Source organism: Sturnus vulgaris, chromosome Z (assembly GCF_052056855.1).
Source record: "Sturnus vulgaris isolate bStuVul1 chromosome Z, bStuVul1.hap1, whole genome shotgun sequence".
NCBI classification, from domain to species: domain Eukaryota; kingdom Metazoa; phylum Chordata; class Aves; order Passeriformes; family Sturnidae; genus Sturnus; species Sturnus vulgaris.
In genome coordinates this window covers 38,879,172-38,901,617 of record NC_142283.1, presented here as the reverse complement: position 1 = coordinate 38,901,617, position 22,446 = coordinate 38,879,172, and the positions used below count along the sequence as shown (strand labels likewise).

The window sequence follows — 22,446 nt, the reverse complement described above, 5'->3', positions numbered from 1 at the left end:
CAGAACTCTGCTAGGCTGTAACTTCACAGGGACTAAGGAATCTAGGCCACGTCTTACCCTGAGCTAACAGAACCAGCCTGAGCTGACTGCGATGGGGTCACTCCCTCAGCCTTATCCTCTCCGAGCTGAACAAACCAAGTCACCTGAACCACTCTTCAGAAATCCTGCCCTCCAGACCTACCACCATCCTCCCCTCTCTGATAGCTTTATGTCCTTAAATTCTGTAACTCAAACCTGCCCCCAGCACTCGAGGCGAGGCTGCCCCAGCTCAGAGCAGAGCAGGACAATCCCCTCCCTTGCCTGGCTGTGATGCTGTGCCTGATGCCCCCCAGGACAGGGTTGGCCCTCCTGGCTGCCAGGGCACTGCTAATTCATGTTCATGTTCAACTTGCCATAAAACCAAGCCCCAAATCTCTTTACAACTCTCTTTCTGGATGGCTGCTTTTCAGACTCTTTGCATATTCAAGCAGCATTACTTTGGATCAGATGCAGTATCTGGCATTTGCTCATTTTGCATTTCATATGGCTGGTGATTGCCCAGCTCTCTAGTCTATGCCAAACTCTCTGCAGGGCCTCTCCACCCTCAAGGGAGTCCAAAGCTCCTCTTAATTTAGTATAATTGGTAAAGTTAATTCATGTAACATAACTTCCTCAATACCTGCATTCATACCATTATTTCAAACATGAAAAAGCACTGTCCCTAAGATGGACCCCCATGGAACCCCACCAGTGACAGGTCCCCAGTCTGATGTCACAATAATTCACTGTAACCCTTTGTGCCTGACACATGAGCCAGCTGCTCACCCATCACATCACGACGTGTTTATCCAGCTTGGGCTGGGCATTTTCTCCAGAAGGATCCTGTGAGACAGCGTCAAAAGTTTTACACAAATCCGAAAAAATTACATCAACTGGCTTGGCTTGGTAAACAGGATAGGTTACCTTGCAAAAGAAAATTAAGTTTGGCAAACAGATCTTTCCCCTCATGAACTCACATTGGTTGTGACCAATGACTGCATTGTCCTTAAGATGGTTTTCAATAACTCCCATATCAAATACTGAGGTGAGACTGACAGGCCTGTAGTTACCAGTCCTTCTCATCTCTCTTGAAAATTGGGTTAAATTACTGCTTAATTTGCATTCAATTACTGCTTAATTGATTACCATTTAATCACTGATTAATAGTAATTTGATCACCATGTAATCACTAACAAAACTTTTTAGTTAACCTTATAACCATGACTTCTCTTAGTTCATCTGCCACGTGGCATTTTATACATTGGACAATATGTACAACTTTACCAAATTAAGTTCAATTATAAGCTATTAAAATCTAGAAAAATAAGATAAGAAGCCAGGTAGAGATGTCCAGTTTTAAGCCAGAAAGACACTATGCCTTCTTTCCTACATATGCAGAGAAATAACCAAGTTGGTACAGTCAGCTTAAAATAAAACCACATGGTGCGCAATTTTTCAACATTTCAATGTAATTTCATTGAAGATACCAGAATTATTGACCTAGTTAAGAAACAAAGTGCTATAAAAAATGGGAGTTTCAAAATGTTCCAGAAACATTTTAACAAAGTACATATTCTCAGCAGAACAGTTACTGCTGTTCTGCAATTTCCCAAAGGAAATTAGATGGTCTCCTCAGAAATGAGCTGTTTATCTTGCCAAGGAACACTGACTTGTGTTCCCTGTGTACCCACAAAAAGGCCATTACTGTTAAAAAAGTGCATTTAGGAAGCATCCTGTGGGTAATATCTCAGTGGCAGAGTAAAACTCACCTGGAGCTCTACAGCCAGTGTAAAACCACTGCAAACCTCAAACAGTTTGACTTTCACAGGAAACACCCACATATACAGTGGTGTATGGCTTACCTGCATTGACAGGTACCCAGGGAAAGGAAAACCTAGGATAAACGTGTCAAGGCTACAAGCAATTTTTCCTACAAGCTTTAAATTAACTTGTTTATACCAGTAAATCTTAAACAGATTCATTTCGAAACTGAAAGCTGCTGACAAAGCCATAAACAACTTGAAGTACTTGTTCACTAAATATGGAAGAAATCTTAGGTCTCAATTCTTAGCTTCTCATTATAAGGAAGTAAAATGTGAAAAGCATACTCTGACACCAAATAACCATGGGACGACACTATTTAACTCTGCAGTGAACTCCTAGCTGCATTAACAACTTCAAAATTGTACTGTCATGCAGTAGACAAAAAATACAAGCAACATCCTCTTAAAAAACAGGCATATTCACAGATAGGATATAATTTGATAGATGTTAATTCTGTCTGCCAACAATACACTAATAAACTGCAGATTATCCCATGTCACAAACTGTCCTATCTTATCCAAGAGCCTACCAACTGAGCATGTTTAAACATGCTTAGAGCATAAAAACCTGCTCTTTTACACTCTGAGTTTTGTGGGTTTTTTTTTTCATAAAAACAAAACAAACAAAAAACCGAACCATCTTCAATTTCTTAAACTGCCAAAACCACATTCCTATGAAATAAATTATGAACAAAATAATTTATCAACTGAAGAACCCTCTGTTCTCTGTGATGCAAAGTATTTTCTGTAAGTTGCATTAATTAGCATGAAAGGACTGAGACATTATACCTGGAAACTTCCTGTTTTGTTCCTCAGAACACAGCCAGAGAAACCTTCCAGGATGCACCTGGATTCAGCACATGGCCTCTTGCCTGCCCTCAAGATAACAACTTTCTCGGTTGCACCTATTTCACCATTAGCTTGAAAGTTTTCTGAGAAACAGAAGCATTTGGTTTGCTTAAGATCCGGGCTGTGTGACAGCAGGGGACACCAACCAGATCCACAGGGACACTGGCAAGATCTGGAGCAGGATTTTGGCCAAGAGTGCAGGCACTGGGCATCCAGTCTGGCTCCAGGCTCCACCCCAGGAGGCAAGCCCTGGGTCAGGGACCTTGCACAGCCTTCAAACCCCCCTGTACAGCCTGGTGCATGCTATGTGCCTCTGCAAGCACCCTCGGCACAGGGAGCTGACACTTTTCAAAGCTGAAGGAGAAAACAGATAGGGATATAGAATACCAAGGTTTTCTTCCCACAGATAAAGTCTGATTCACTGAATTACATTTACTCGTTCATTCTGACTGCAGAAGTACTCCAGCCAGCTGGCTTTGATGCACTCATGCATCTGCTGTTAGTTCTCTTTCTTAAAAATTATTTTTGTTCGTTCTTAAGCATATTTTGTACCAGAAACACCCTATTATTTTTTTCCCAACACATTCCAGATTAAGTTCAAGTCACACAATAAAAATTACATTCACTGGAGGCAGAACACGACATTTGCAAAGCTGAGTCATGTCAGCTATTAAATACAATCTCTTTTAAAGAGGATTTAAATAACACAGTTTTCAAAAATCAATTAATCCAGGGACGGTGAAGGTAAACTGTTAACCTTACTGTTGGTAGATGTTTTCTGTAAGCTAAAACTGAACTCACAACAAAGTTATCTGCTTCTCAATTCAGTGCAGTTAGAAAAACTCTACTTTGTATCCTGCTACCCAGTGTTCAGATGTTGTGAATCCAGAGTCAAACACAGCGCTTGTACTATCTGGAGTCTCACTTAGATCCCAATTTCATTAAATAAAAATTAACAAGGTGCCCAACTCTTCTTATCAGGTATATTTTCTTGTACTGATCAGAGTTCTTTTTATTCTGAATTAGTAAGTAGCTATCACAGAAACATAAGACGTTCCCAAAAATCTTAACTGCACAAAAAGCCCACAAAGAACCACATCACCATCCTCCCTGTCCCCAGATAAGGGTATTTAATTATTTAGCTCAAGGCCAGACAGCATTTGCTGCTTAATTCCTCTTAGCTTTCAGTTAGTCATGTTCCTACATAACAACTTCTGCCTTTGATTGTGTGTTTTTAACATAAATCACAGATTAGAGAACAAATTATTAAATAAGAAATCAAAAAACATATTCTGGAAAGGGGTGTAAAAAAAAGGCCACGAAGAACACTCTAGATATGAGACTAGATCTGCCCGTGGTTACATACAAGAAGAGGTTTAGCTGCTTGAGATGTGATTTCATGCATAAACACCGCGCTACACTTCATCCACATCCCAGGACGGCACCTCTGGAGATGCTAAGTGTGGCTGTAGGTGAGGGAGCTGACTTGCACAAGCACAGCCAGACAGAATTCCGGAGCAGATACAGAAAGTGAGTCTGGACCAGCTGCTGCAACCCGCACAGACAGAAATGATCCAGACTGGCCAAGCCTCAGAGCATGGCCCCTACCAAAACGCCTCCCTGCCCCTCGCACATTCCTGTACCTCAACCCCTCATGGCCACCTCTGTAGGGCTGACAGTAGGACATCCACAGCTGAATCTAGCTTTGTTTTTAAGATGTGATAATTGCAAAGCAGAGTCATGCCATATGGCCTAGCTAAAAATTAGACAAGTGTTTTCCTCCTGAAAAGTGTATTTCTATCCAGCACAAAGAGATCAGAGCTGCATTGTGTCAAAACTGAAATAACAATTTCCATATAATTGTAACAACAACAAAAAAAATAGGGACTTGAGAGATTTTGTGTTTGGCCTAAGTAAATGCTTTACAATAGCACTGGGCTCATAAATGGCTTCTGCTGTAAAATATCGAGTTATTTTTCAATAGCTACTACATAGCACAAACAAGCTCAGAGCATGTTGCCAAGTCAGACACCTTGTAGACATCTGTCTGTCAATTTCACAGAAAGACACTGTTGCTCTGAAGGGAAAGAGAGGGGCCTAAACCGAACAGAGATGTGGATTTCTCCTTTAGTTGATACTAGCTAGAAAGCTGACTATTAATGAAGTATTTTTAATCACTGTGAACAATTAAGAGACCAGTACAGCGTTTTCACCAATAAACAAAAAAAAATCAAAGTTAAATTACAAAGGAATGAGATCAACTTATCTAGCTTATTTATCAAATATAAAAGGTTTTTATTTGTATGGTCATGCTTTCAGACAAAAGATGGAACCATAAAATACAACTTTAATAAGAAAAATAATTATTATGTCCAAAACACAAAGGGCATTGTAGATACAAGTGGGTTATTACTTTCTATGGCAGGTTTGCAAAACAGCACTTTTGTACTCTGATACCCAGACTCCAGGCCCCCCTTACTACTCTAATAGAGACACAATCAGTTTATCCATTAAATCAAGGTAAATGGTATAGGGGAAAAACCAGAAAGCTACTACCAAAACAAAATTTCCTGGTTTTTTTTTTTCTAAATTATACAACAGTCTCAGTAGGAATTATAGGAGATAGGGTTATCACAGCAAAGACTGATAGTTACTGTAAAAAAAATCATGCATATATATAAGGATCTTTCAGCATACTCAGTTGTCATGAATTCTATTTCTAGAATTTAACAGGAATTAGTTTAATTGCTAAAACCAACCAAACAAATAAACAGGAGGCTCATAGCAGGTACTGGCTTTAAGGAAGTCTCCTGACATTTTCCTCTTTATATGTGTGGGAAACTAAGGCATGCAACAATTGTATTTTAAGACAGTCAAGGACATTCATAATCAACTTTGTTCTAAGCACACACATTTCCACCATTTTAAGGATCTCGGTGTGTATCTTCTCACAGAGGTGGGGCATTGGAACTGCTCACAGATGCAAAAGACAGAGACCCTTTCAACAGGCCAACAAATATCTACCAGTTTTTAAAATTCTGTATGTTAGTATTTTACAGTTCTATGAACTCTATAACGAATAGAAAAAATGTTATCTTTTCTTAGAAAGCAACAGACATAAACCTCAGCAGAAGTTTTTCTGTACTCTGCTCACAGAACTCTGCAGTTCATTGAATAGAATGCCTTGAAAAAAACCCCACTGAATATGCACTGCTGATTATTTTCACTGTGATGGATTTAAAAAGAACTCTACACATTTGCCTTGGTATCTGCTTTCATTGTATTCTATCAATATAACTATAAAGCCATATTCAAATAATTTCATTAAAAAATCACATTGTTTTTAAAGGCAATTTTTTCAGTTATAAAGTTTTACTGCTCAGAACAAACATAACAAGTGGCCCTCTGCATGTCTGGTAGTACCACATTGCTCCTCAATTAACATAATTTTAAGAGAAGACCAGGTTTAATCCTTCTTTAAGTGGAAAGATTGACTGAAGTAAGGATATATAATATTAATACACTGCAGTGTCCACAGAAACTACTTCTCTACTAGACAAGCACAATTACAGTATTCACATGGTGAGTTAAGAGTATACACTTATCAAATTTTATGCACTTTAAGTAGTGTCATTCCCCTTATGGCAATCTTGTGTATTTATAAAAGCTCTGCAGTATCCATAGCAGCTCTTTGACAAAAACTCAATGCTCAACCATCTAACAAAACACTAATGGATACAGCAAGTCTGTTCTTTAGGTAACACCATAAAAGACATACACAGTTGTTGGAGTTATCAACACTTACCTGCCAGGAACACACCAAGCAAAATGTGAAAAAAGATTTGTTGTCTTCGCTACAAATAGGCAACAATGCAGGACTCAACTGTGCCAGATAACACTTCATTTCTCACTGCTTATTAATACAAAAGTTTGTGCAAGTCGCTAGAATTATGTATTCTATTCTGAAAGAATTCTCATATGACATAACAGGATTTTTAAATGCCTCATTTTTTCTCAAGATACAGACTTTATACTTATAGCTTGAGATTATGAATAAGAGGCAAAAGTCTTAAGTGAGACAACCTGCACAAGAAAAACAGGTTAAAAAAACAAAACACAGTTTGGAAAGAAATCTTAGTTACTGAAGCTGACCAACCTAAGTTACCAAAAAAACCTAATACAATCCTGTTTTCTGATGGATATATTTGCTAGAATTGCATTTCTTTGCACAATTGCTCTTTGCCAAGCATTATTAAAGTTGCAAGTATATTTTTAAAATAACAAATAAATATATAGTTAAGTCACTGGTTGATTTGTGACCACTAACATGCTTGTACTGCTTTGTATTTATTTGCATTTTTTGAATGTTCAGTCTTCTTTTGCTTGTTTGGGGGTTTTGTTTTATTTTGTAAACTAGGAAGCAGAAAAAAACCTTCCTGAAGTTTGAAACTTCGTTATGTAGATAAACGCCAGATTAATTAAAGGTACGCTATACTATGGAATTTCTAGTTACAAACAGAAACAGTGATAAATGGACAGGTTTGCTTCCCTCTGAAAATGCCTCCACAACACCATTAACCAATACTCTACACAAAGAGACATTAAAGTAGTAATTGAAGATCTTGAACCACTAGTCCATTTGTATAATTTATTTTTTTAAATAGGCATTCAAATGCCACTTGAGGAGAACGAATGATGCAGTATCCATTAGTGCCCTTAGAAAGTCTTTCTGATGATTAAGCCATCTAAGTCTGAAAAATATGCCCTTACTTCCTTAAGCACTTTCTCATCCCACCCTCTCCCCTTAACTTTTTCCCCCTCTTTCTCAAAAAACATTTTCTCTACCTCCTCATTTAAAAAAAGGCAAGATACAGGAAGAAGTACAAATAAGGATCTGGAAAATGTGCATGTTGGAGAATTTGTGTATCACTAGCCTTTTACTATTATTTTCATTATGAATTACATTCCAAGTAAATACATAAAACACATTGCTTTCTTTTAAAATAAATTAACCAAGACTTTGTAGTAATTTTCCCTATTTCACATTTTACCTTGACATTTTTGCCATGGATGCATTCCATATGTTTTGGGTTTTTAAAAAATTAATAAATATTCTATTGTTCTTGTCTATGTATCTAGCTTCTGTAGGATGATCGAACTGGTACAGCTCAAATCTCAAAGAAATAAAGATACTAAAATGACCGAGGATGCAGAACTTGGGAAAAGTGACACCAAACTACAGGGCATATTCCCCAGGAGACCTGCACTAGTATGCTGCTGGTAATGATAAAACTAATGTAAGAATTGGGTGCAACTTTTATCTTTCTGCTGGTGTTTCAAACAAACAAAACAATCACCCTCAAGGTGAGTCGAGCTAAACAATTCTCAGTCTCTAGTGCTTTCCCTTTTGTTCTGTCTCTGTTCTTCCTGTTCCGCACTGTGAAGCGGGCATGTCAAATCCTGGGGACAGTAGGGACAGAAGCCAAAAGTTGGAAAACAAAGTAGAAAGAACAAGCCAAGAAGCCCTTTCATGCTGTGTTCACCTCTTTATACAGTGATGGCGAAACACAGCCACTGAAAGGGAGCTAGGTTCTTCTTGCTACAGAGTCCTTTGATACTTATGTTCCTACAACTTCTGTTAATAGAGAAGCCTGTGCTTCCTGCTTCTGCTCCATGTTGTCCAGGTCTCCACATTGGCCCAGCACAGTCTTCAGACATTTCTCTTACATACTTCTTGCTTTCTCTTCTTTCTCAAGAATATCTGTACTTCTCTATTCAACACATGTGGCAAGGAAAAATGATCCAGTAAATATTAAATCCTGTACTGGTCAAAATAGTATCTACTTACTGCAGGTGTTATGAGAGTGAAATAAAATCTTATTGCTGTGAGATGGCACAGCAATGAAGTTACATTCTTTTCCCCATTGTGGGCACTTCAGTTTGGCCATCCTGCTACCTGGCAATATTTGTTTACCTACACTGAATTAACACTTTTGAGTACAAAGACCTAGCCCTGGAGAATTTGTTTGGTAGGGGGACAAGGAGAAATGAGATTATTTTTAAGAAAAGATATTTGGAAACAGCATCAGCAACTGTGATACAGATCAGAGGCATACTGCTTCCAAGCAATCTCTCTTGCATTATTTTAGTTAGTTACCTGCTTGCCAGCAGTTAAGGAAAGCACATGAAACACACACACAACATACTTCCCTCTAGTTCCCAACCTTCTGGCCTAAACAGAAATCATAAGTGAAGCCTAAAAATTAAACAACGTTTTGACCATAGTATTTCTCATGCCAAAAAAAATCACAAGGCATGGAGTACTTCTGCTGATAACTTGAAAAGTCCTGAATAACAAATGTGAAGTGTAATACTTGTGCTGCCTCACTATGAAAAGAATGCTGCTTCCACAGAGTAACAATCTCAATAAATATAAGCATGAAGACTCAAGTGCTTCTCACATAATTGAAAACCATTTGCCCACTTGAAACAAGGAAATACAAGTTCCTTTACTCAAAATCAACCACAGATTTTTCAGACAGCCTACACAACAGGCAGTTTTTTGTAAAATACATGACAAAACCATAAGGAAAATGTAAGTGACAACTATTGCAGTTCTTTGTATCAGAAAGGACTACTTGGTTCCTTCAAGATCCAAACCAGCCACAGACAGTACAGTGAATTACAAGGCCTTGCTCCTGAGGACTTCAGATGAGATGCTTTCAAGTTTAAGCCTGGAAAATAAATGCTTTTCCAGAACCTTCTACACTAGTCTCACCATATGGTGTCTTATTCTACCCTTCTGACAGGTAAATTTAGTTAATCAGTCATTTTTCTTGGCAACTACCTAGTTCCTTAGACCACAAGGTAAACATATGTTCAGAAGCACCATCCTGGCTCCAACTGTTATTATGGAGAAACAAGACAAACCAAAAAAATTTCCTAATATACAAATCCACTACTTTTGCTGGTACTGCCATGCTGATCATGGTATATGGTCTGCACATGCTTTCCTTTCAAAACACAGACGTAGTCTCATTTAACACAGCCGAATTTGTCCCCTGGTCTCATTGCAGCAATGTAGAGATACAAACAGTATCTCTAGTACAACAGCTTCATTTTCTCTCAAGAACTACTGCAGCAAATGACCACAAAACAGGCATTACGTAAGTTTTGAAAAGACAAAAATAGCCCAAACTAGCTCTCTGCCTTTCACAACAGAGGTACAATGAGAGGGTTTTTTTGACACTGGGAGAAGATGCACTATTTTCTTTAGTTCTGTGGAGATGCTTTCCCCTATCTTCAGTTACCCTGAACTCCTAAGAAGCTTAGGAGACACTTTTTCAAAAGACATTGTAGTATCTTTGAAATATACAACTGGTATTTACAATTGGCAAATATCTTCATACCGACATTCACAAACTGCAGTTTACTTTAGCTCTCTGTCTGCCCACTACAGAACTGCTGTGATACTCCATTATCATGACAAGTTAAGCTGCAAAATTCAGTGGAAGCCTCTCCATCACAGAAAAAAAGAAAGGTGTTTCCTGCCTTCACACTTGTCTTAATTCTGTCTGGTTTTGTTTGTTTGTTTTGAGTTATTTACTAATATAATAGTATTTCACTTGCATAATCTTTTCCAGTGAAAACTCTGTTGCTGAATCATTAGTTAGGAGGGTACAATCGAATCTGCATGTGTAATTGACTTAAGTAAATAAACTCAAATGAAAGGTGCAACTATAAAAAGTTTCTCTGCTTCCAACAAGGTTCTATCTCCACCAATGTTCATTTTTCCTGCTCTGTCTGTGGGTGGTGTGGGAGACATTTCCTTGTATCTGCTGATGAAGATTCGCTCTGTGTATTTGGAAACAAAAACCCAAAAACCACACACCAATTCCTTTGCCTGGGATAACAGTTTTATCTGGAAGTTAAAATTAAGGTGCAAGAAGCATGCACTTATGTGGACACACACATTTAGAGAGCTAGGAAACTACAGCTTGGCAATTCCTTTCAGGCCTGGATTTCTCCTGTCTCTCAGGTCCATTCCCAGGCTGACAAGCTGACTACAGCTTCAGTTAAGGGAGGCAGCCTCCCAGAGTGATAACTTGGTGAAAAACAGAAAGGAAGTCATAATAAAGATTAACACCTGGTGTCTTTCCCATGGGACATCCGGACATGCTGTCCCAGGGATGTTTGTCCCAGTTGTCCAGTGAACTACTGTCCTGTCCCAGCTGCACGTAACACACTTTAAATACGGGCTGTCTGTACAATAAAGTTGGCCTTTTTCCCCAAAAGAGGTCCCTGTGTGTTGCTGTCTTTTCTCTCTCTTTGCAGCGCAGTAACCACACACTTAGATAAAAGTTGCAGCTATTCTTGAACATGTTTTTCCGTCTCAAATAAAAGAAAAGGACTCTTAAAGGTGGTGTCAAACTTTAAATCTGTAGCTTTGATTTCACTAGCAACTTCTGAAAAGAGCACAAGATATAATTACTAAATTAAGTATTTAAGTACAGTCTCCAATCCTCTCCCAACCCAAAATATTTCTCATTTTTCCTACTGCTCACAAAAAAAAAAAAATTGTACAATTTAGTATTGAGGTGTCTCCAAACATTTTAACACTTGATCTTTCCCTCTGCACTTTACAGCAAGTCAGCAAATACACCTAGCAAAAGGAACATGCTCTCCTTAGCTTTCACCTTCAGTGCTCAGATTGAGAGGAAAAAAAAATGGGAAGCCAAGAATTAGAAACTCATTCATTCTACCACCAAGCATCATTAAATCTTGCTTGAACAGTTTAACATGATGATAGCTTTTCACCCAGCTCCTGTGCAGGACAACAGTGCCTGTGTAGCACAGTCACTGGAAGTGAATGTGGTCCTGGACTTGCAATTGCCTCAGGTCAGCTTTTCAGCCTGATCAGAAAACATCCAGGAATCACCACATCTGCTGCTCCATTTGCTCTGGGCTGTGACTTATCATCAGCTGGTAGGACAAATATTACAGACTACATCTAGGAGGTATGAAAGTGTAAGGGAGAACAAACAAAGATCTGTACATAACTTGTTAAAAAATGTCTACTGCATTTGTCAAAAGACTGGAAAACAGAACTAAAATAACAAAAATTTCCTCATTACAGTAACTAGATGAGAATCATGCAGTCAGTACCAGCGCCTTCACTGGCAAGGTGCACTTGCTTCCTAAGTGGATTTGATTTCCTCTTTTTCTCTGGAGAAATAAGGAGTGATGGTTCACATGCAAGACTCAGCACGCAGGCCAGATATGGCTGTGGTCCTTTCACACAGAATAATCAGTCACTGCCCCAAAGCCCTCTTTGTCTGCCACTCAGAGACAGATCATTTGGTTTAAGGTATTCATTATTCAGTCTATCCCTCAAACAAACGTCCCCTCTCTCCCAGACATGCAGCCCAAACTGTGGCTTTTGAATCCCTAACCACAGCTAGGTAATTAATGAAGCCTATCGTATTCTCATCAGTAGAGTTATCCTCAATTCATTCATGGAACTTCCCATGGAAATAGATCAGATTGCTGCACCTTAAAAATGAAATATTTAACATCAGTTTCTCTAGAAAACATCTGTCACAAAAAGCATAAACCCTTTAGAAGCACCAATGCAAATAACCCTTTGAATTAGTACACTTTTAAAAAGAAATTCCTTTCTTAAACCATTGCATCTTTAAGGATTTTGTGCACCTACACTACAAAAAAATCATCTCAAACCGACTTCTTTCATGCTCCCTAACTGGTGACAATGAACTGTCTGCACTGTACCAAACAAGATTGTGAATTCTCCAGGAAATGCACTACCAAGACTCTTAAAAGCAACAAAGACACTGGCAACCCTTTAGTCATTGATTTATCTACGTACTAAAAGACACATGAATATATTTCAGTCTAAGGATCAAAATTAAACAAAAAAATATATATTCCTAGGAAGAATAACAGACACACAGGTTCATCTAAATACTATGCTACCCATTCAATGTGCTCATCCTTAACCCTCTGGCCATCCTGTGCTGGGAAGCTGCCCTCATTCTTTTCTCCAGGCCCTTGTTGCCAGGGCTGCAGCTGCACAGCTCATTGCTGCTGAAGCTCATGTCTCCAGAGGGGGACACAAAGGGTTTCATTATCTGCTCCTCCCACCCGCCCGATAAGAGCATTCCCCCTCTCCCCCTGCCAGCAAGCAGGCAAGCAAGCGAGCCTTTGCCAGACGTGACCACTGACATGAAGAGCTGCAGAAGGCACAGTGCCCTGGCTCAGCTACCTGCTTGCTCCCTGCCAGGGATGCACTGCAGAAGCTGCTCATTTAGGATCCAGTCTTGACGCATGACTTGATGGAGAGCTCAGTCCAGCTTAAGAACCACTGAGATGAGACTTGTATTTTTAAAACTAGTGAGAAGAGTCTCCTGATAAACCCAATCTTCCAGGAAGAGCTCTGTTTGAGAGATGTGGCCTTCTCTGGGGCATACAGATTGAAGACAGAAAACAGAAAAGGACTCAATGACTAAATCAGCATTTTGGGCTATGGTCTAAAGCACTGTTCATTCACAGTGAATAACTTTCCCATGGTTTAATTTAAATCATTATTGGCATTAAGAGCTAGATTCATTCTGTACACTTGGAAGCAGAGAGCTATAGGCAATGCTTCCATTCAGAAAATGTAGCTAAATAAGTAATATTAGAAATATTTAAAAATTAATTATTTCTTGGATGGATTTTGGTATCTTCTTGCTTGTAAATGCCAAAATATTGTCAGCAATTCCCTAAAAAGAAGTTGTTTAGCATTTCTGGTGTCAGGAGAAAAAAAAAACAATTAAAATGAATTGTTTTAATTTTGGATTTCTCTTTTTTGTTTTCAGGGCAAAAATTCACTGCTGAAGAGCAGAAAATTATTAGAGAAGAGAAAGACATTAACTCTTCATAAGAACCCCGAGTATCAAAACACAGTTCATAAAATATGTTTTTGTGGTTATATACAAGTAAGTAGCTCACAAGGGAAATAGGATATTTACTTCATGTATATCTTACACACATACTTTAATGATGTGATTATCAGTTCTACATTAACAGCAGATGCAGAGATTAAATAGAGTACTACAGCATTCCCACACAGGGTGTCAGACTATTATACAGCAAAAGGAAATCACAGTTTACTAAAGGCCAGATGAGTTCTTAACTTAATGTCCTCAAATCAGCAGTCCTGCACCTGAAGGTCTGTCTTTTTACAGCAGTGGACAGTAGAAGAAATATCTAGGATCCATGCCAGCTCCGAGGAAACCAAGTCTGCATAGAAGGCAATATGAATTCCATTGTTTCCTGCCCATATGATTACCAGAACATGCTGGCAAGGCTGTGCATTTACTGCACTTCTGAATAGCCAGGGGATGATGACTGCCAGATACAGTCTGAAACCAAAAGGCTGGTACCTGTCCCATGATCTGACAATTGTGACCTAGGACTGGAAGGGCAATCCATAGGCAGAAGCATGCTGTTTTAACTCTGTGTTAATAAAGGACAGCCCAGCCTAGCTCATGGCAACTTTCTGAGAAACAGGTTAGATCTTCCCTCATGTGCTTCCCTTTCTCAGTTCTACTGAGGTCTTCATGCCACATGATTAATTCTGAAGGGCACAAAGAAAGCAGAGTTAAGCAAACCTCACTTCTCTCAGTGAAATAAAAGTTCAAATTTTGAAAAAAGCAGCACATTTACAATTAAACTCAGTTAATTGTAAATTGTCTCAGTTCCGTGTACAGCATCTAATCCTGAAGAATACAACTGGTTATTTCAAGGACCCTCAGTGAAATATTTCTAGTACAACAAACTATTTATTTTTTTTTTCTTAACCTACAATTGTGGGCCTTCTTCCATCATGTGAATAAATCATAAATATTTAGAGCAGGAACAAAGTAAGATCAAGAAATGGTACAGGTACCATCATTTACTTGCAATACTACATATTTCAGTACTTGATTCCACCTGCTCTTTCTTCTAGCCTTGTCTCCTATCTCTCTCTCCCCCTCCTGTTGCATAGCTCTGTAACTGGGATGACAGAAAATCAGTAGAAAGAACTTCAATTTCCATGTTAAAGACGTGCATTCTGAGAAGCTACTGGTCCTAATTTATCAAGTGATGGACTTTTGCTCCTTTTGCACCTGCATGTTAGTAAACGTGTTATTAAACACACCCTCAGAACACCATAAGCTTCTGAAAAACAAGCTATTATTTCTGGATATATGTGAATCTTGCTTCTAGAGGATTCTCAGCTATATGAAAAAAAAAAAAAAGAGGCAGTGAAACAAACAAAAAACCACTTCCACACTTGAGCTCAACTTGAACTACCAAATTAGCAATAGCTGCAGTGCTACTCTATTGTAAAGCTTCCGGTGAGTAAATGCTACGTGACTTCTTTAAACACATATGGAATTGAAAGTATATCAACCTCTAGAGACTGGAACAAGCATATGCTTTTGTAACGTGTTTGTTTTGGGACATAGAGACTTTTCTGCTACAAAACTTTACACTGGGGGATTAGATGTCTATTTACAAGGGGTTACTAGTCACAGCAAACCAATATACAGGTTAACAAAGAGCATCCATGAGTCTCCAATACTACCCTAAAGATCCCTTTTAGCCCAACCCATTCTGTAATTTGTATCACATATCGACTCCCTTCCCCTTTAATGGCACTACAATCAGTATTTGCAGAGCTATCACCTTGCTTTAAAAACAGAAATAATTACAGTCTTTCTCCTGTGCCACCCACCAAAAAGAACTTAAAAATGTAACACAATCCATCAGCCTTCAAATTCTGGGTCAAACTAACAGAATTACCACAGTGGTACCAACTACTACAGCTATTCTGAAATACAAGCAGCAGAAAGGAAGAGGCAGAAGGGTAACAGGAAGGGTTAGTGCTATATTGGAGGTAACAGGAAGGCTGGTGTTCTAATGGGGGAACAAGACGAAGAGAAGAAGCAAGGCAGAGCATAGCAGAGAGAGAAACTACACTAATGAAACAGGTCTGAAGTTTACATATGATATAAAATAACCGGGTGGGAGATTTGTTTGGTTTTAAACAAAAAAATCTAAAGAATAGAAAGTAAAAGCACAACAGATGACCTATTACATTACAAAGCTTTGCTGAAATGTATCTAAATATTAACAGGCAAAGACAGTTGCAGGAGATATGGAGGAGCTAGATGGAGAGCAAAACAAAGAGGGTACAGAAACAAAGGAGCCATTGTATTTATGAGAGAGCACTTGTTGTCAGAATCATTCTCTAGACTGGGTTATCTGACGGTAATTAAAATTTTGACAGTAAGTTGCGGTTTTCTCCCATAATAATTCTGTTAACAGTGAGAAATTTCAGCAAAACTCCATAAATTTGTTTTCATAACAACAAATAAATCAAGTAGTAACACCTATATACAAGCTACTCTGGGGATATGCACTTTAAAATCAGTGGGGACCAGAGATTCATGTCACTGTGTGGCTTTTCATTTACTTGTTAAGTCACAGTCCATTAAAAGGCAGAAAACATTCAATACGGCAGTCTCTTGTGGCTTCTCAAGTTAGGGCCCTTATGTTAGAAGCATCTCAAAACTCAGATGGAAAGTTAGGTTGCTAGATTGTCATAAGTGCCAAGTACCCAGCAGTTTGCACTCAAAGTCTGACAGACTTCCTGAGATGCAGGTGCTACTCAGTTACAGATTTAGCTTGCTACTTTACAAATCAAACAATTCCTCTGTCTCTCCTGCCTCCCAGTAATTAATTACAATGCTTCTCTGTGCCTCCCATCCCTCTTCTGCCTGAGGTAATTTATATATCTGTATACACACACACACATATATAGCAAGTAACCATCACCCAGGTAGTCTTCTTTAAGAGGAGGTATTTCACACTTCCTCCTTACCACTGTAAAAGCATCTTGCCCACAATACTTGCACAAACTTGAATAGACAACTCTTAAAAAGAGAGCTAGGGTAGCCTTATATTTTCATTTTTTAATTCACCCATATTAACTAAGAAGCAAACAAGACCCACTGAAGCTACGTAAAGTCCCCACTATTTTCCTGCCTGAGACAATTCAAAAGTATTCCTCTTCTGCCTGTCAATGGGATTTCAAGAAGATACAGCTTGAGGCCATCCATCCCTACAGGTCTTCCAACTGTGCACCAACGAGTGAATGTGCCCAGGATGCACAAATGCAGTTCTGAACGTGATTCACACTTAAGGCCCAACATGACTAACAAAGTAACTGTTGACAAATACTTGAAATGAAGTCTAATAAACCAGCCCCAAACAGGCGGTGAGTCATGCATAATACAGCCAGAGAGAGGCAGATCTATTATACAACAGGAATAATGGAAATACTGGCCTACTTACCCTCCCTCTCCAATTTACTCAGTAACAGAAAACATTCTTGGTTGGATTAATAACTGAGAATGAAGAAAGACTAGAAGGATTAAAGACTGATATACATTTCAATGCAGAAAAAGACTTAAAGACAAGATGTGTTTCTTTTGAATTGCCTTGGTCAAAAGAAAAAATTGGATTCTTGAAAAATCTACAGCCACTACTTTATGCTAAAGGGGACAGGAGCAGCATAATACTGCTTCACTCATTGTATTTTAAAAAGAAAATTACATAACTAAGTGATGTCTCATGGTAAGCCTAATATGATTTGAATGAAACATATTCCAAGAAACTGGACCAGTGTCTCCTGGACACAAGGCAGCACCCAAACAGCCCAGTCAAACAATTCTGCACATGAGTAGACATGCAAACTAGGTCTCTGTGAAACGACAGAAAGGAAGCAAGAAGTCTGAAAATATGCATGTCCAAAGTAAAATGTTACTAAAACTTTCAAGACAGTATTCTGAGTCTACATGCCAAAATTCTGAACAAGTGCATATTGAAACACATAAGTCCTTCAAAGGACACAGGTTAACATGCTTTTCCTAAAAAGGGAGTACACAGTAAGCTGCACATAAGAACAAAGTTAGAATATAATCCATTCTATGTCCTTCAGTGCGCTGTACCAACCGTTGGCCTGAAAGACAAACTGCAAGACTATTTTGTGTGGCAAAGATGAACTTGAAAATTAAATTCTGCCATTAGCACAAGTCTGTTTGTTACTTGCTCTTTCCTTCTTTCTACTAGATCATTCATACAGGAGAGAATAGGATCCTCTTCTTTCCTTTCATAATGGACAGTTGCATGATTAGAAGCTCCACCCAGAATTCAAGAAAATTTAGGTATTTTAATGGAACAAACAGATCTCCCCTGCTTGTGTTCTCTTTCAGACAGCTCTGAGATTTCACAGGAGCTTTTCTCTGCCTCTGAACTATCTAACTTACTGGGTTTTAAGTATTTCAAGTAACTTCATGCTGCAGAATAGGAGTCCTGAATTATTTCATACCTATAGAAATCTAATTTGACTGCGTAACACCAACACATTGTCTGGCAGCTTTAGTGAATGGATGGCATGGCACATAAAAATCTGACATACAGAAGACAAACAATAACCCTAAACATGGCAAGGACTATTGATACTCAGCCCAGGCTCTCCCAGGAAACAGGATGCCAATTTTCAAGTACACCCAGGACATCTGTCCTTGGCATTCTCTCTGCAGAGAGCACGTTGTCTTAAACAATACTGAAAACAGGGCATTTTCAGTGGAGATGTGATTACTCAAGGTGGAAAAAGCCAGAATTATATTCTTACACTTTTTGGGCTCTGTGCCTTAACTACAAAATGGCAGATTTTTTTCCTGTATAAAATCACATATTAAAAAAAAAAAAAAGATTGCAAAGTACAGTGTGAGAGGGCATGAAACAGGTTTTTCAGGAAGTCTTATTTCCCACTGTACGTAAGATTAGCCAATTTAAGAAAAAGATTATAGCATACAACTTCCAGAAAGGAAAAATAAGTCTTATAGAACTACTCAATCTGTAATATAAAGTGGATTCCATAGCAAATTAGAAGTCTAATTATAAAACTCCAAAAATGAAAAATCTCTCAGGTGTATATTCAGTACTTCAAATTACAGAAACTTGACATCAGGCAGGTGTATTTCCCAGTATAATTCCTTTGTGAATCTTGTGCTTTCCTTCTCTTCCCCATTACAGCACAGAGGGGGACAAACCAGTTTAAATATCTAATTCAGACATCAACCAATATTCCCTACACATTTCTTTCATACTTTTTGTTTACTGTTCTCCACATACAGATAAGTATAATGAAATTTGGTTTCCATTACTTCAATTCTCTTATTGCCAGACTTTGATTCCTAGCTTTCCTCTCTTTCCAATGCCACAAAGCTTTAGAGAATTTGTGCTTCATGTTCCACATACTGTGAAAAGTGAGAGCAAAAGGACTGTGGACTTTCACATTGACATAGTTCAGCTGGATCAGCTATGTTCTAAATGCAAATAAAATGTTTCAGGGAAATAAACTAAACCATTTCTGAACACTTATGTGAGAAGCTGGATGGGTGACATAACTCAGCTGCACCCCAGTGATTTGACACAAGTTTCACAATGGAAGAAGTGGAGGACAGTCAGGTACAAATACAGATGGTACAAGAGTCAGCAGTAATGAAATGTGTTGCGCAAAGGGGCATCTGAAACGGAGTAACAGTTTTCCACCTATGTTACTTCAGTTATTCTACAGGATTAATATGATGATATGAACTAAGAAATTAAAGGTAGTTAAGCTACACTGAAAACCAAAAGTCCTTCATGAAGTAAAATGGTGAAATCCAACATCTCATGTGAGTCTTTTACCTTTTCTCTTAAAGTAAAAAATACTGTATAAAATTTCAGTTACATAAATTATAAAAATAAAAATTTCTCTTTATGGCATTGCTCCAAATTAATGAATCAATTATTAAACCGAAAATTAGAATCGCAGAGAATTAATGAAAGCATGGTGGATGAAGTCTAAACATTTCCTTATGCAGGAAACTAAAATCTTGTGCAGAAAAGCCAGGCTGTGAACCAAATTTGAAAATCATGTACTCGGAAAGCAAGGAAACATACAAGATATAATTGAGATTTTGACGACGTGAATTTTTTCTATGGTGGCATCAAGATGCACACAACATATGAACAATTCATCAACATTGTAGGGTACAACTTCTGGATGCCAACAAGAGTAATGCAGGAATGTTGCATCAGCTTTTAGTGCTAGACATGAATGGAACAAAGGCTTCCTTGTCAAACTTAAATTATTTACAGTTTTGACACTACCTTCACAAGAGAAAATTTTTTTCCATCTTTTCACTCACCCCAGTATTCTAGAACTTTAGTGATTTAACAATATGAGAATGAAAAAATTGGGAAAACCACTTTTTTGGGTGTTTTGTTTTTGTTTTTTCATATTTTTCTGGGTTTTCTCTAAACAGTTGGAAAGTGTATGTTTAGGAGTATCATGAGGCTGGATGAGGAATATACTAACTATGAAGAGGAGCCAAAAGCCTAAATGCTTCTACTTCACATGACCAGAAATACATCCACAAAGCACATGGTCAGAGTCATGCGACAAAAAAACCTTGGCATGTGAACAAACATGCAAGTCCACCCACACAACTGCAGTGAGGCAGGGAAAGGAACAGTTGCAGAGTTCTAGGCAAAGAGGCAGCAGGAAATGGCACTAGAGCACTGTCCATCACTATCCTACATTCTTTCAATTTCTGAACCTCAAAAACTTTAGATAAATGAAGTAAAATATTAGGATCTAAGGATTTTTCTCCTTTTTTTTTTTTTTAATCTGGAATAGGCCACATCATAAGGTGTTTATGGAGATTTTACTGTCATCAACTTCATAGCTGCCAGCAAGGCAGGTCAGGAAGGCTGTACTTCCTGATCTATGATTGAAGCTTCCTGCAGACACTCCTGGAGCTCGTACAGAAAGGCCAGCCAACAGGTTGGGAACACCCACTGCACTTCACTTGCTTCTGGCACAAGAATGAAATACACATATTTTTGCACTGTGGAGTTCTATTTGCTTCCTCTGCCTGCTCCTGCTCCAGTGGGGATCACTACTCAATGAACCACTGCTCTAGAAGTTCTGTTTCTTCCCCACTTGCCTTCCTGCACCAATTGCCATCCACCCCTGTGCCCTCCTGCTCTTGCTTACAGTACAGCCCTTACTTCCCTCTTGTTTTAGATATTGCTCTTCTTTTCCTCTGAGCCTTATTCTTCAAACAGACATCATCATCATCTTTTACCCACCCTTATCACCCCTACACATGTTATCCAACTGCCTGCCTTCCTTCTTCCCCCTTCCATCCACCCTCACAGGATGGGATTTTTCTGGTTGTGAATTTTTATGGGGTTGGCAGTTGTAAAAACTATTTAATAATTACCTTTGGGTTGGGCTACTTACTATGATTGGGCTACTGTTTCTTACTCTCTCCCCTTTCCTGACAGAGTCAAAAGGAAGGAGATTCCCCATCTGCAAAGCCCATTCTTATTGTGCAATGAAACATTTTTTCACATGGTGGGCATATAAAATAGGTGGCGATGCCCCTGAGTCCCAGCAGTAAGCACAGGCTAGAGGAGGAGCTGCAGAGTCAGCAACAGAGACTGCAGCTCCTGCTCCAGTGTGGGATGCCTTTCACACTACAGCTTCTCACGCTACTAATACAATCACCTTTCTGTCATATTCTTTTCCAGGGTAAATTCCTGTGCAGATTTTCTTCCCCAGACTCTCTGGCAGAAACATTTTACAAGTAATAGTGAAATCACAGCTAAAAAGTTCAGGTGATAATGGAGAGGAAATGCACAACATGAAGGATAAGTCCAAACATGTCTGGTACTGTCAGTCATACTGAAAACACTTCAGTTGTCAAAGGAACACGGGGGAAGGGAGACAGAAAGAACAAAACAGAAAATGTAACATTAACCAGTATTTTAAAACGTGAAATGCAATTTTGCCAGTATTGAAACAAAATTCAATATACTTAGAGTATTTTTAGGGTAAAGCATCAATTTTTACTGCTACTTGAATTACATACTACATGAATGGTGACTGGAAGCATAGAGAAAGGTAAAACAGAAAGATACGTAGTTCCTGAAAAAGAAATTGACAACGAAGCCTGCAAAACATTGTATAGAGAATTTCTGCAATATGTTCCACAAGTTAGATTTCTTTCTGAGGAAACAGCATGTGTAAGATACTTTTATGTACATTTCCCACTGAATCATTTTCCACAGAGTTGACTTGGATTTTTACACAGTAAAATATGAAAACAGTAAAGAAAAATATTAGAGGAGAAATACAAGCTCCTAAAATTAAAACTGCTATGTAGAATTGAGCTCATAAGAAATCAGCAATAGTTTCAGGGTTTAACTGTTCCATTGGTATTCGTGTAATCCACAGCAATTAACCCCACATAAATGTGCTACAATCATATCAATGACTAATGTCCAATAGGAATAGGTCTATCTGAGAATGCTGGTGGAGGCAAATTCAGGTTATTAAAACCCCTGGCCATCCCTACACATTATTTAACACAATACCAAAGCACATGTACTCAAAGGAAAAACTAGAAAATACAGCTGGATGGATCCTTAAAATCAGAGCAAACTAGGATAAACAACACTCTATCATATAGAGTTGCAAATTAAATTATTAAAGCCATGAGACTTATTACACAAAGAATACCAAAATAATTTTGTCATCTTATGTAAGAATTAGGTATTGGAGATCTATTTAGAAACCTTAGTCAAA

At 38.4% G+C, this 22,446-nt stretch overlaps 1 protein-coding gene across 3 annotated transcripts in view; it reads right to left on the bottom strand.

The window, feature by feature from the left end:
• The window catches only part of CDC42SE2 (CDC42 small effector 2), an 80,760-nt gene that overhangs the window by 42,790 nt on the left and 15,524 nt on the right, over window positions 1-22,446 (bottom strand). The window lies entirely within an intron of this gene.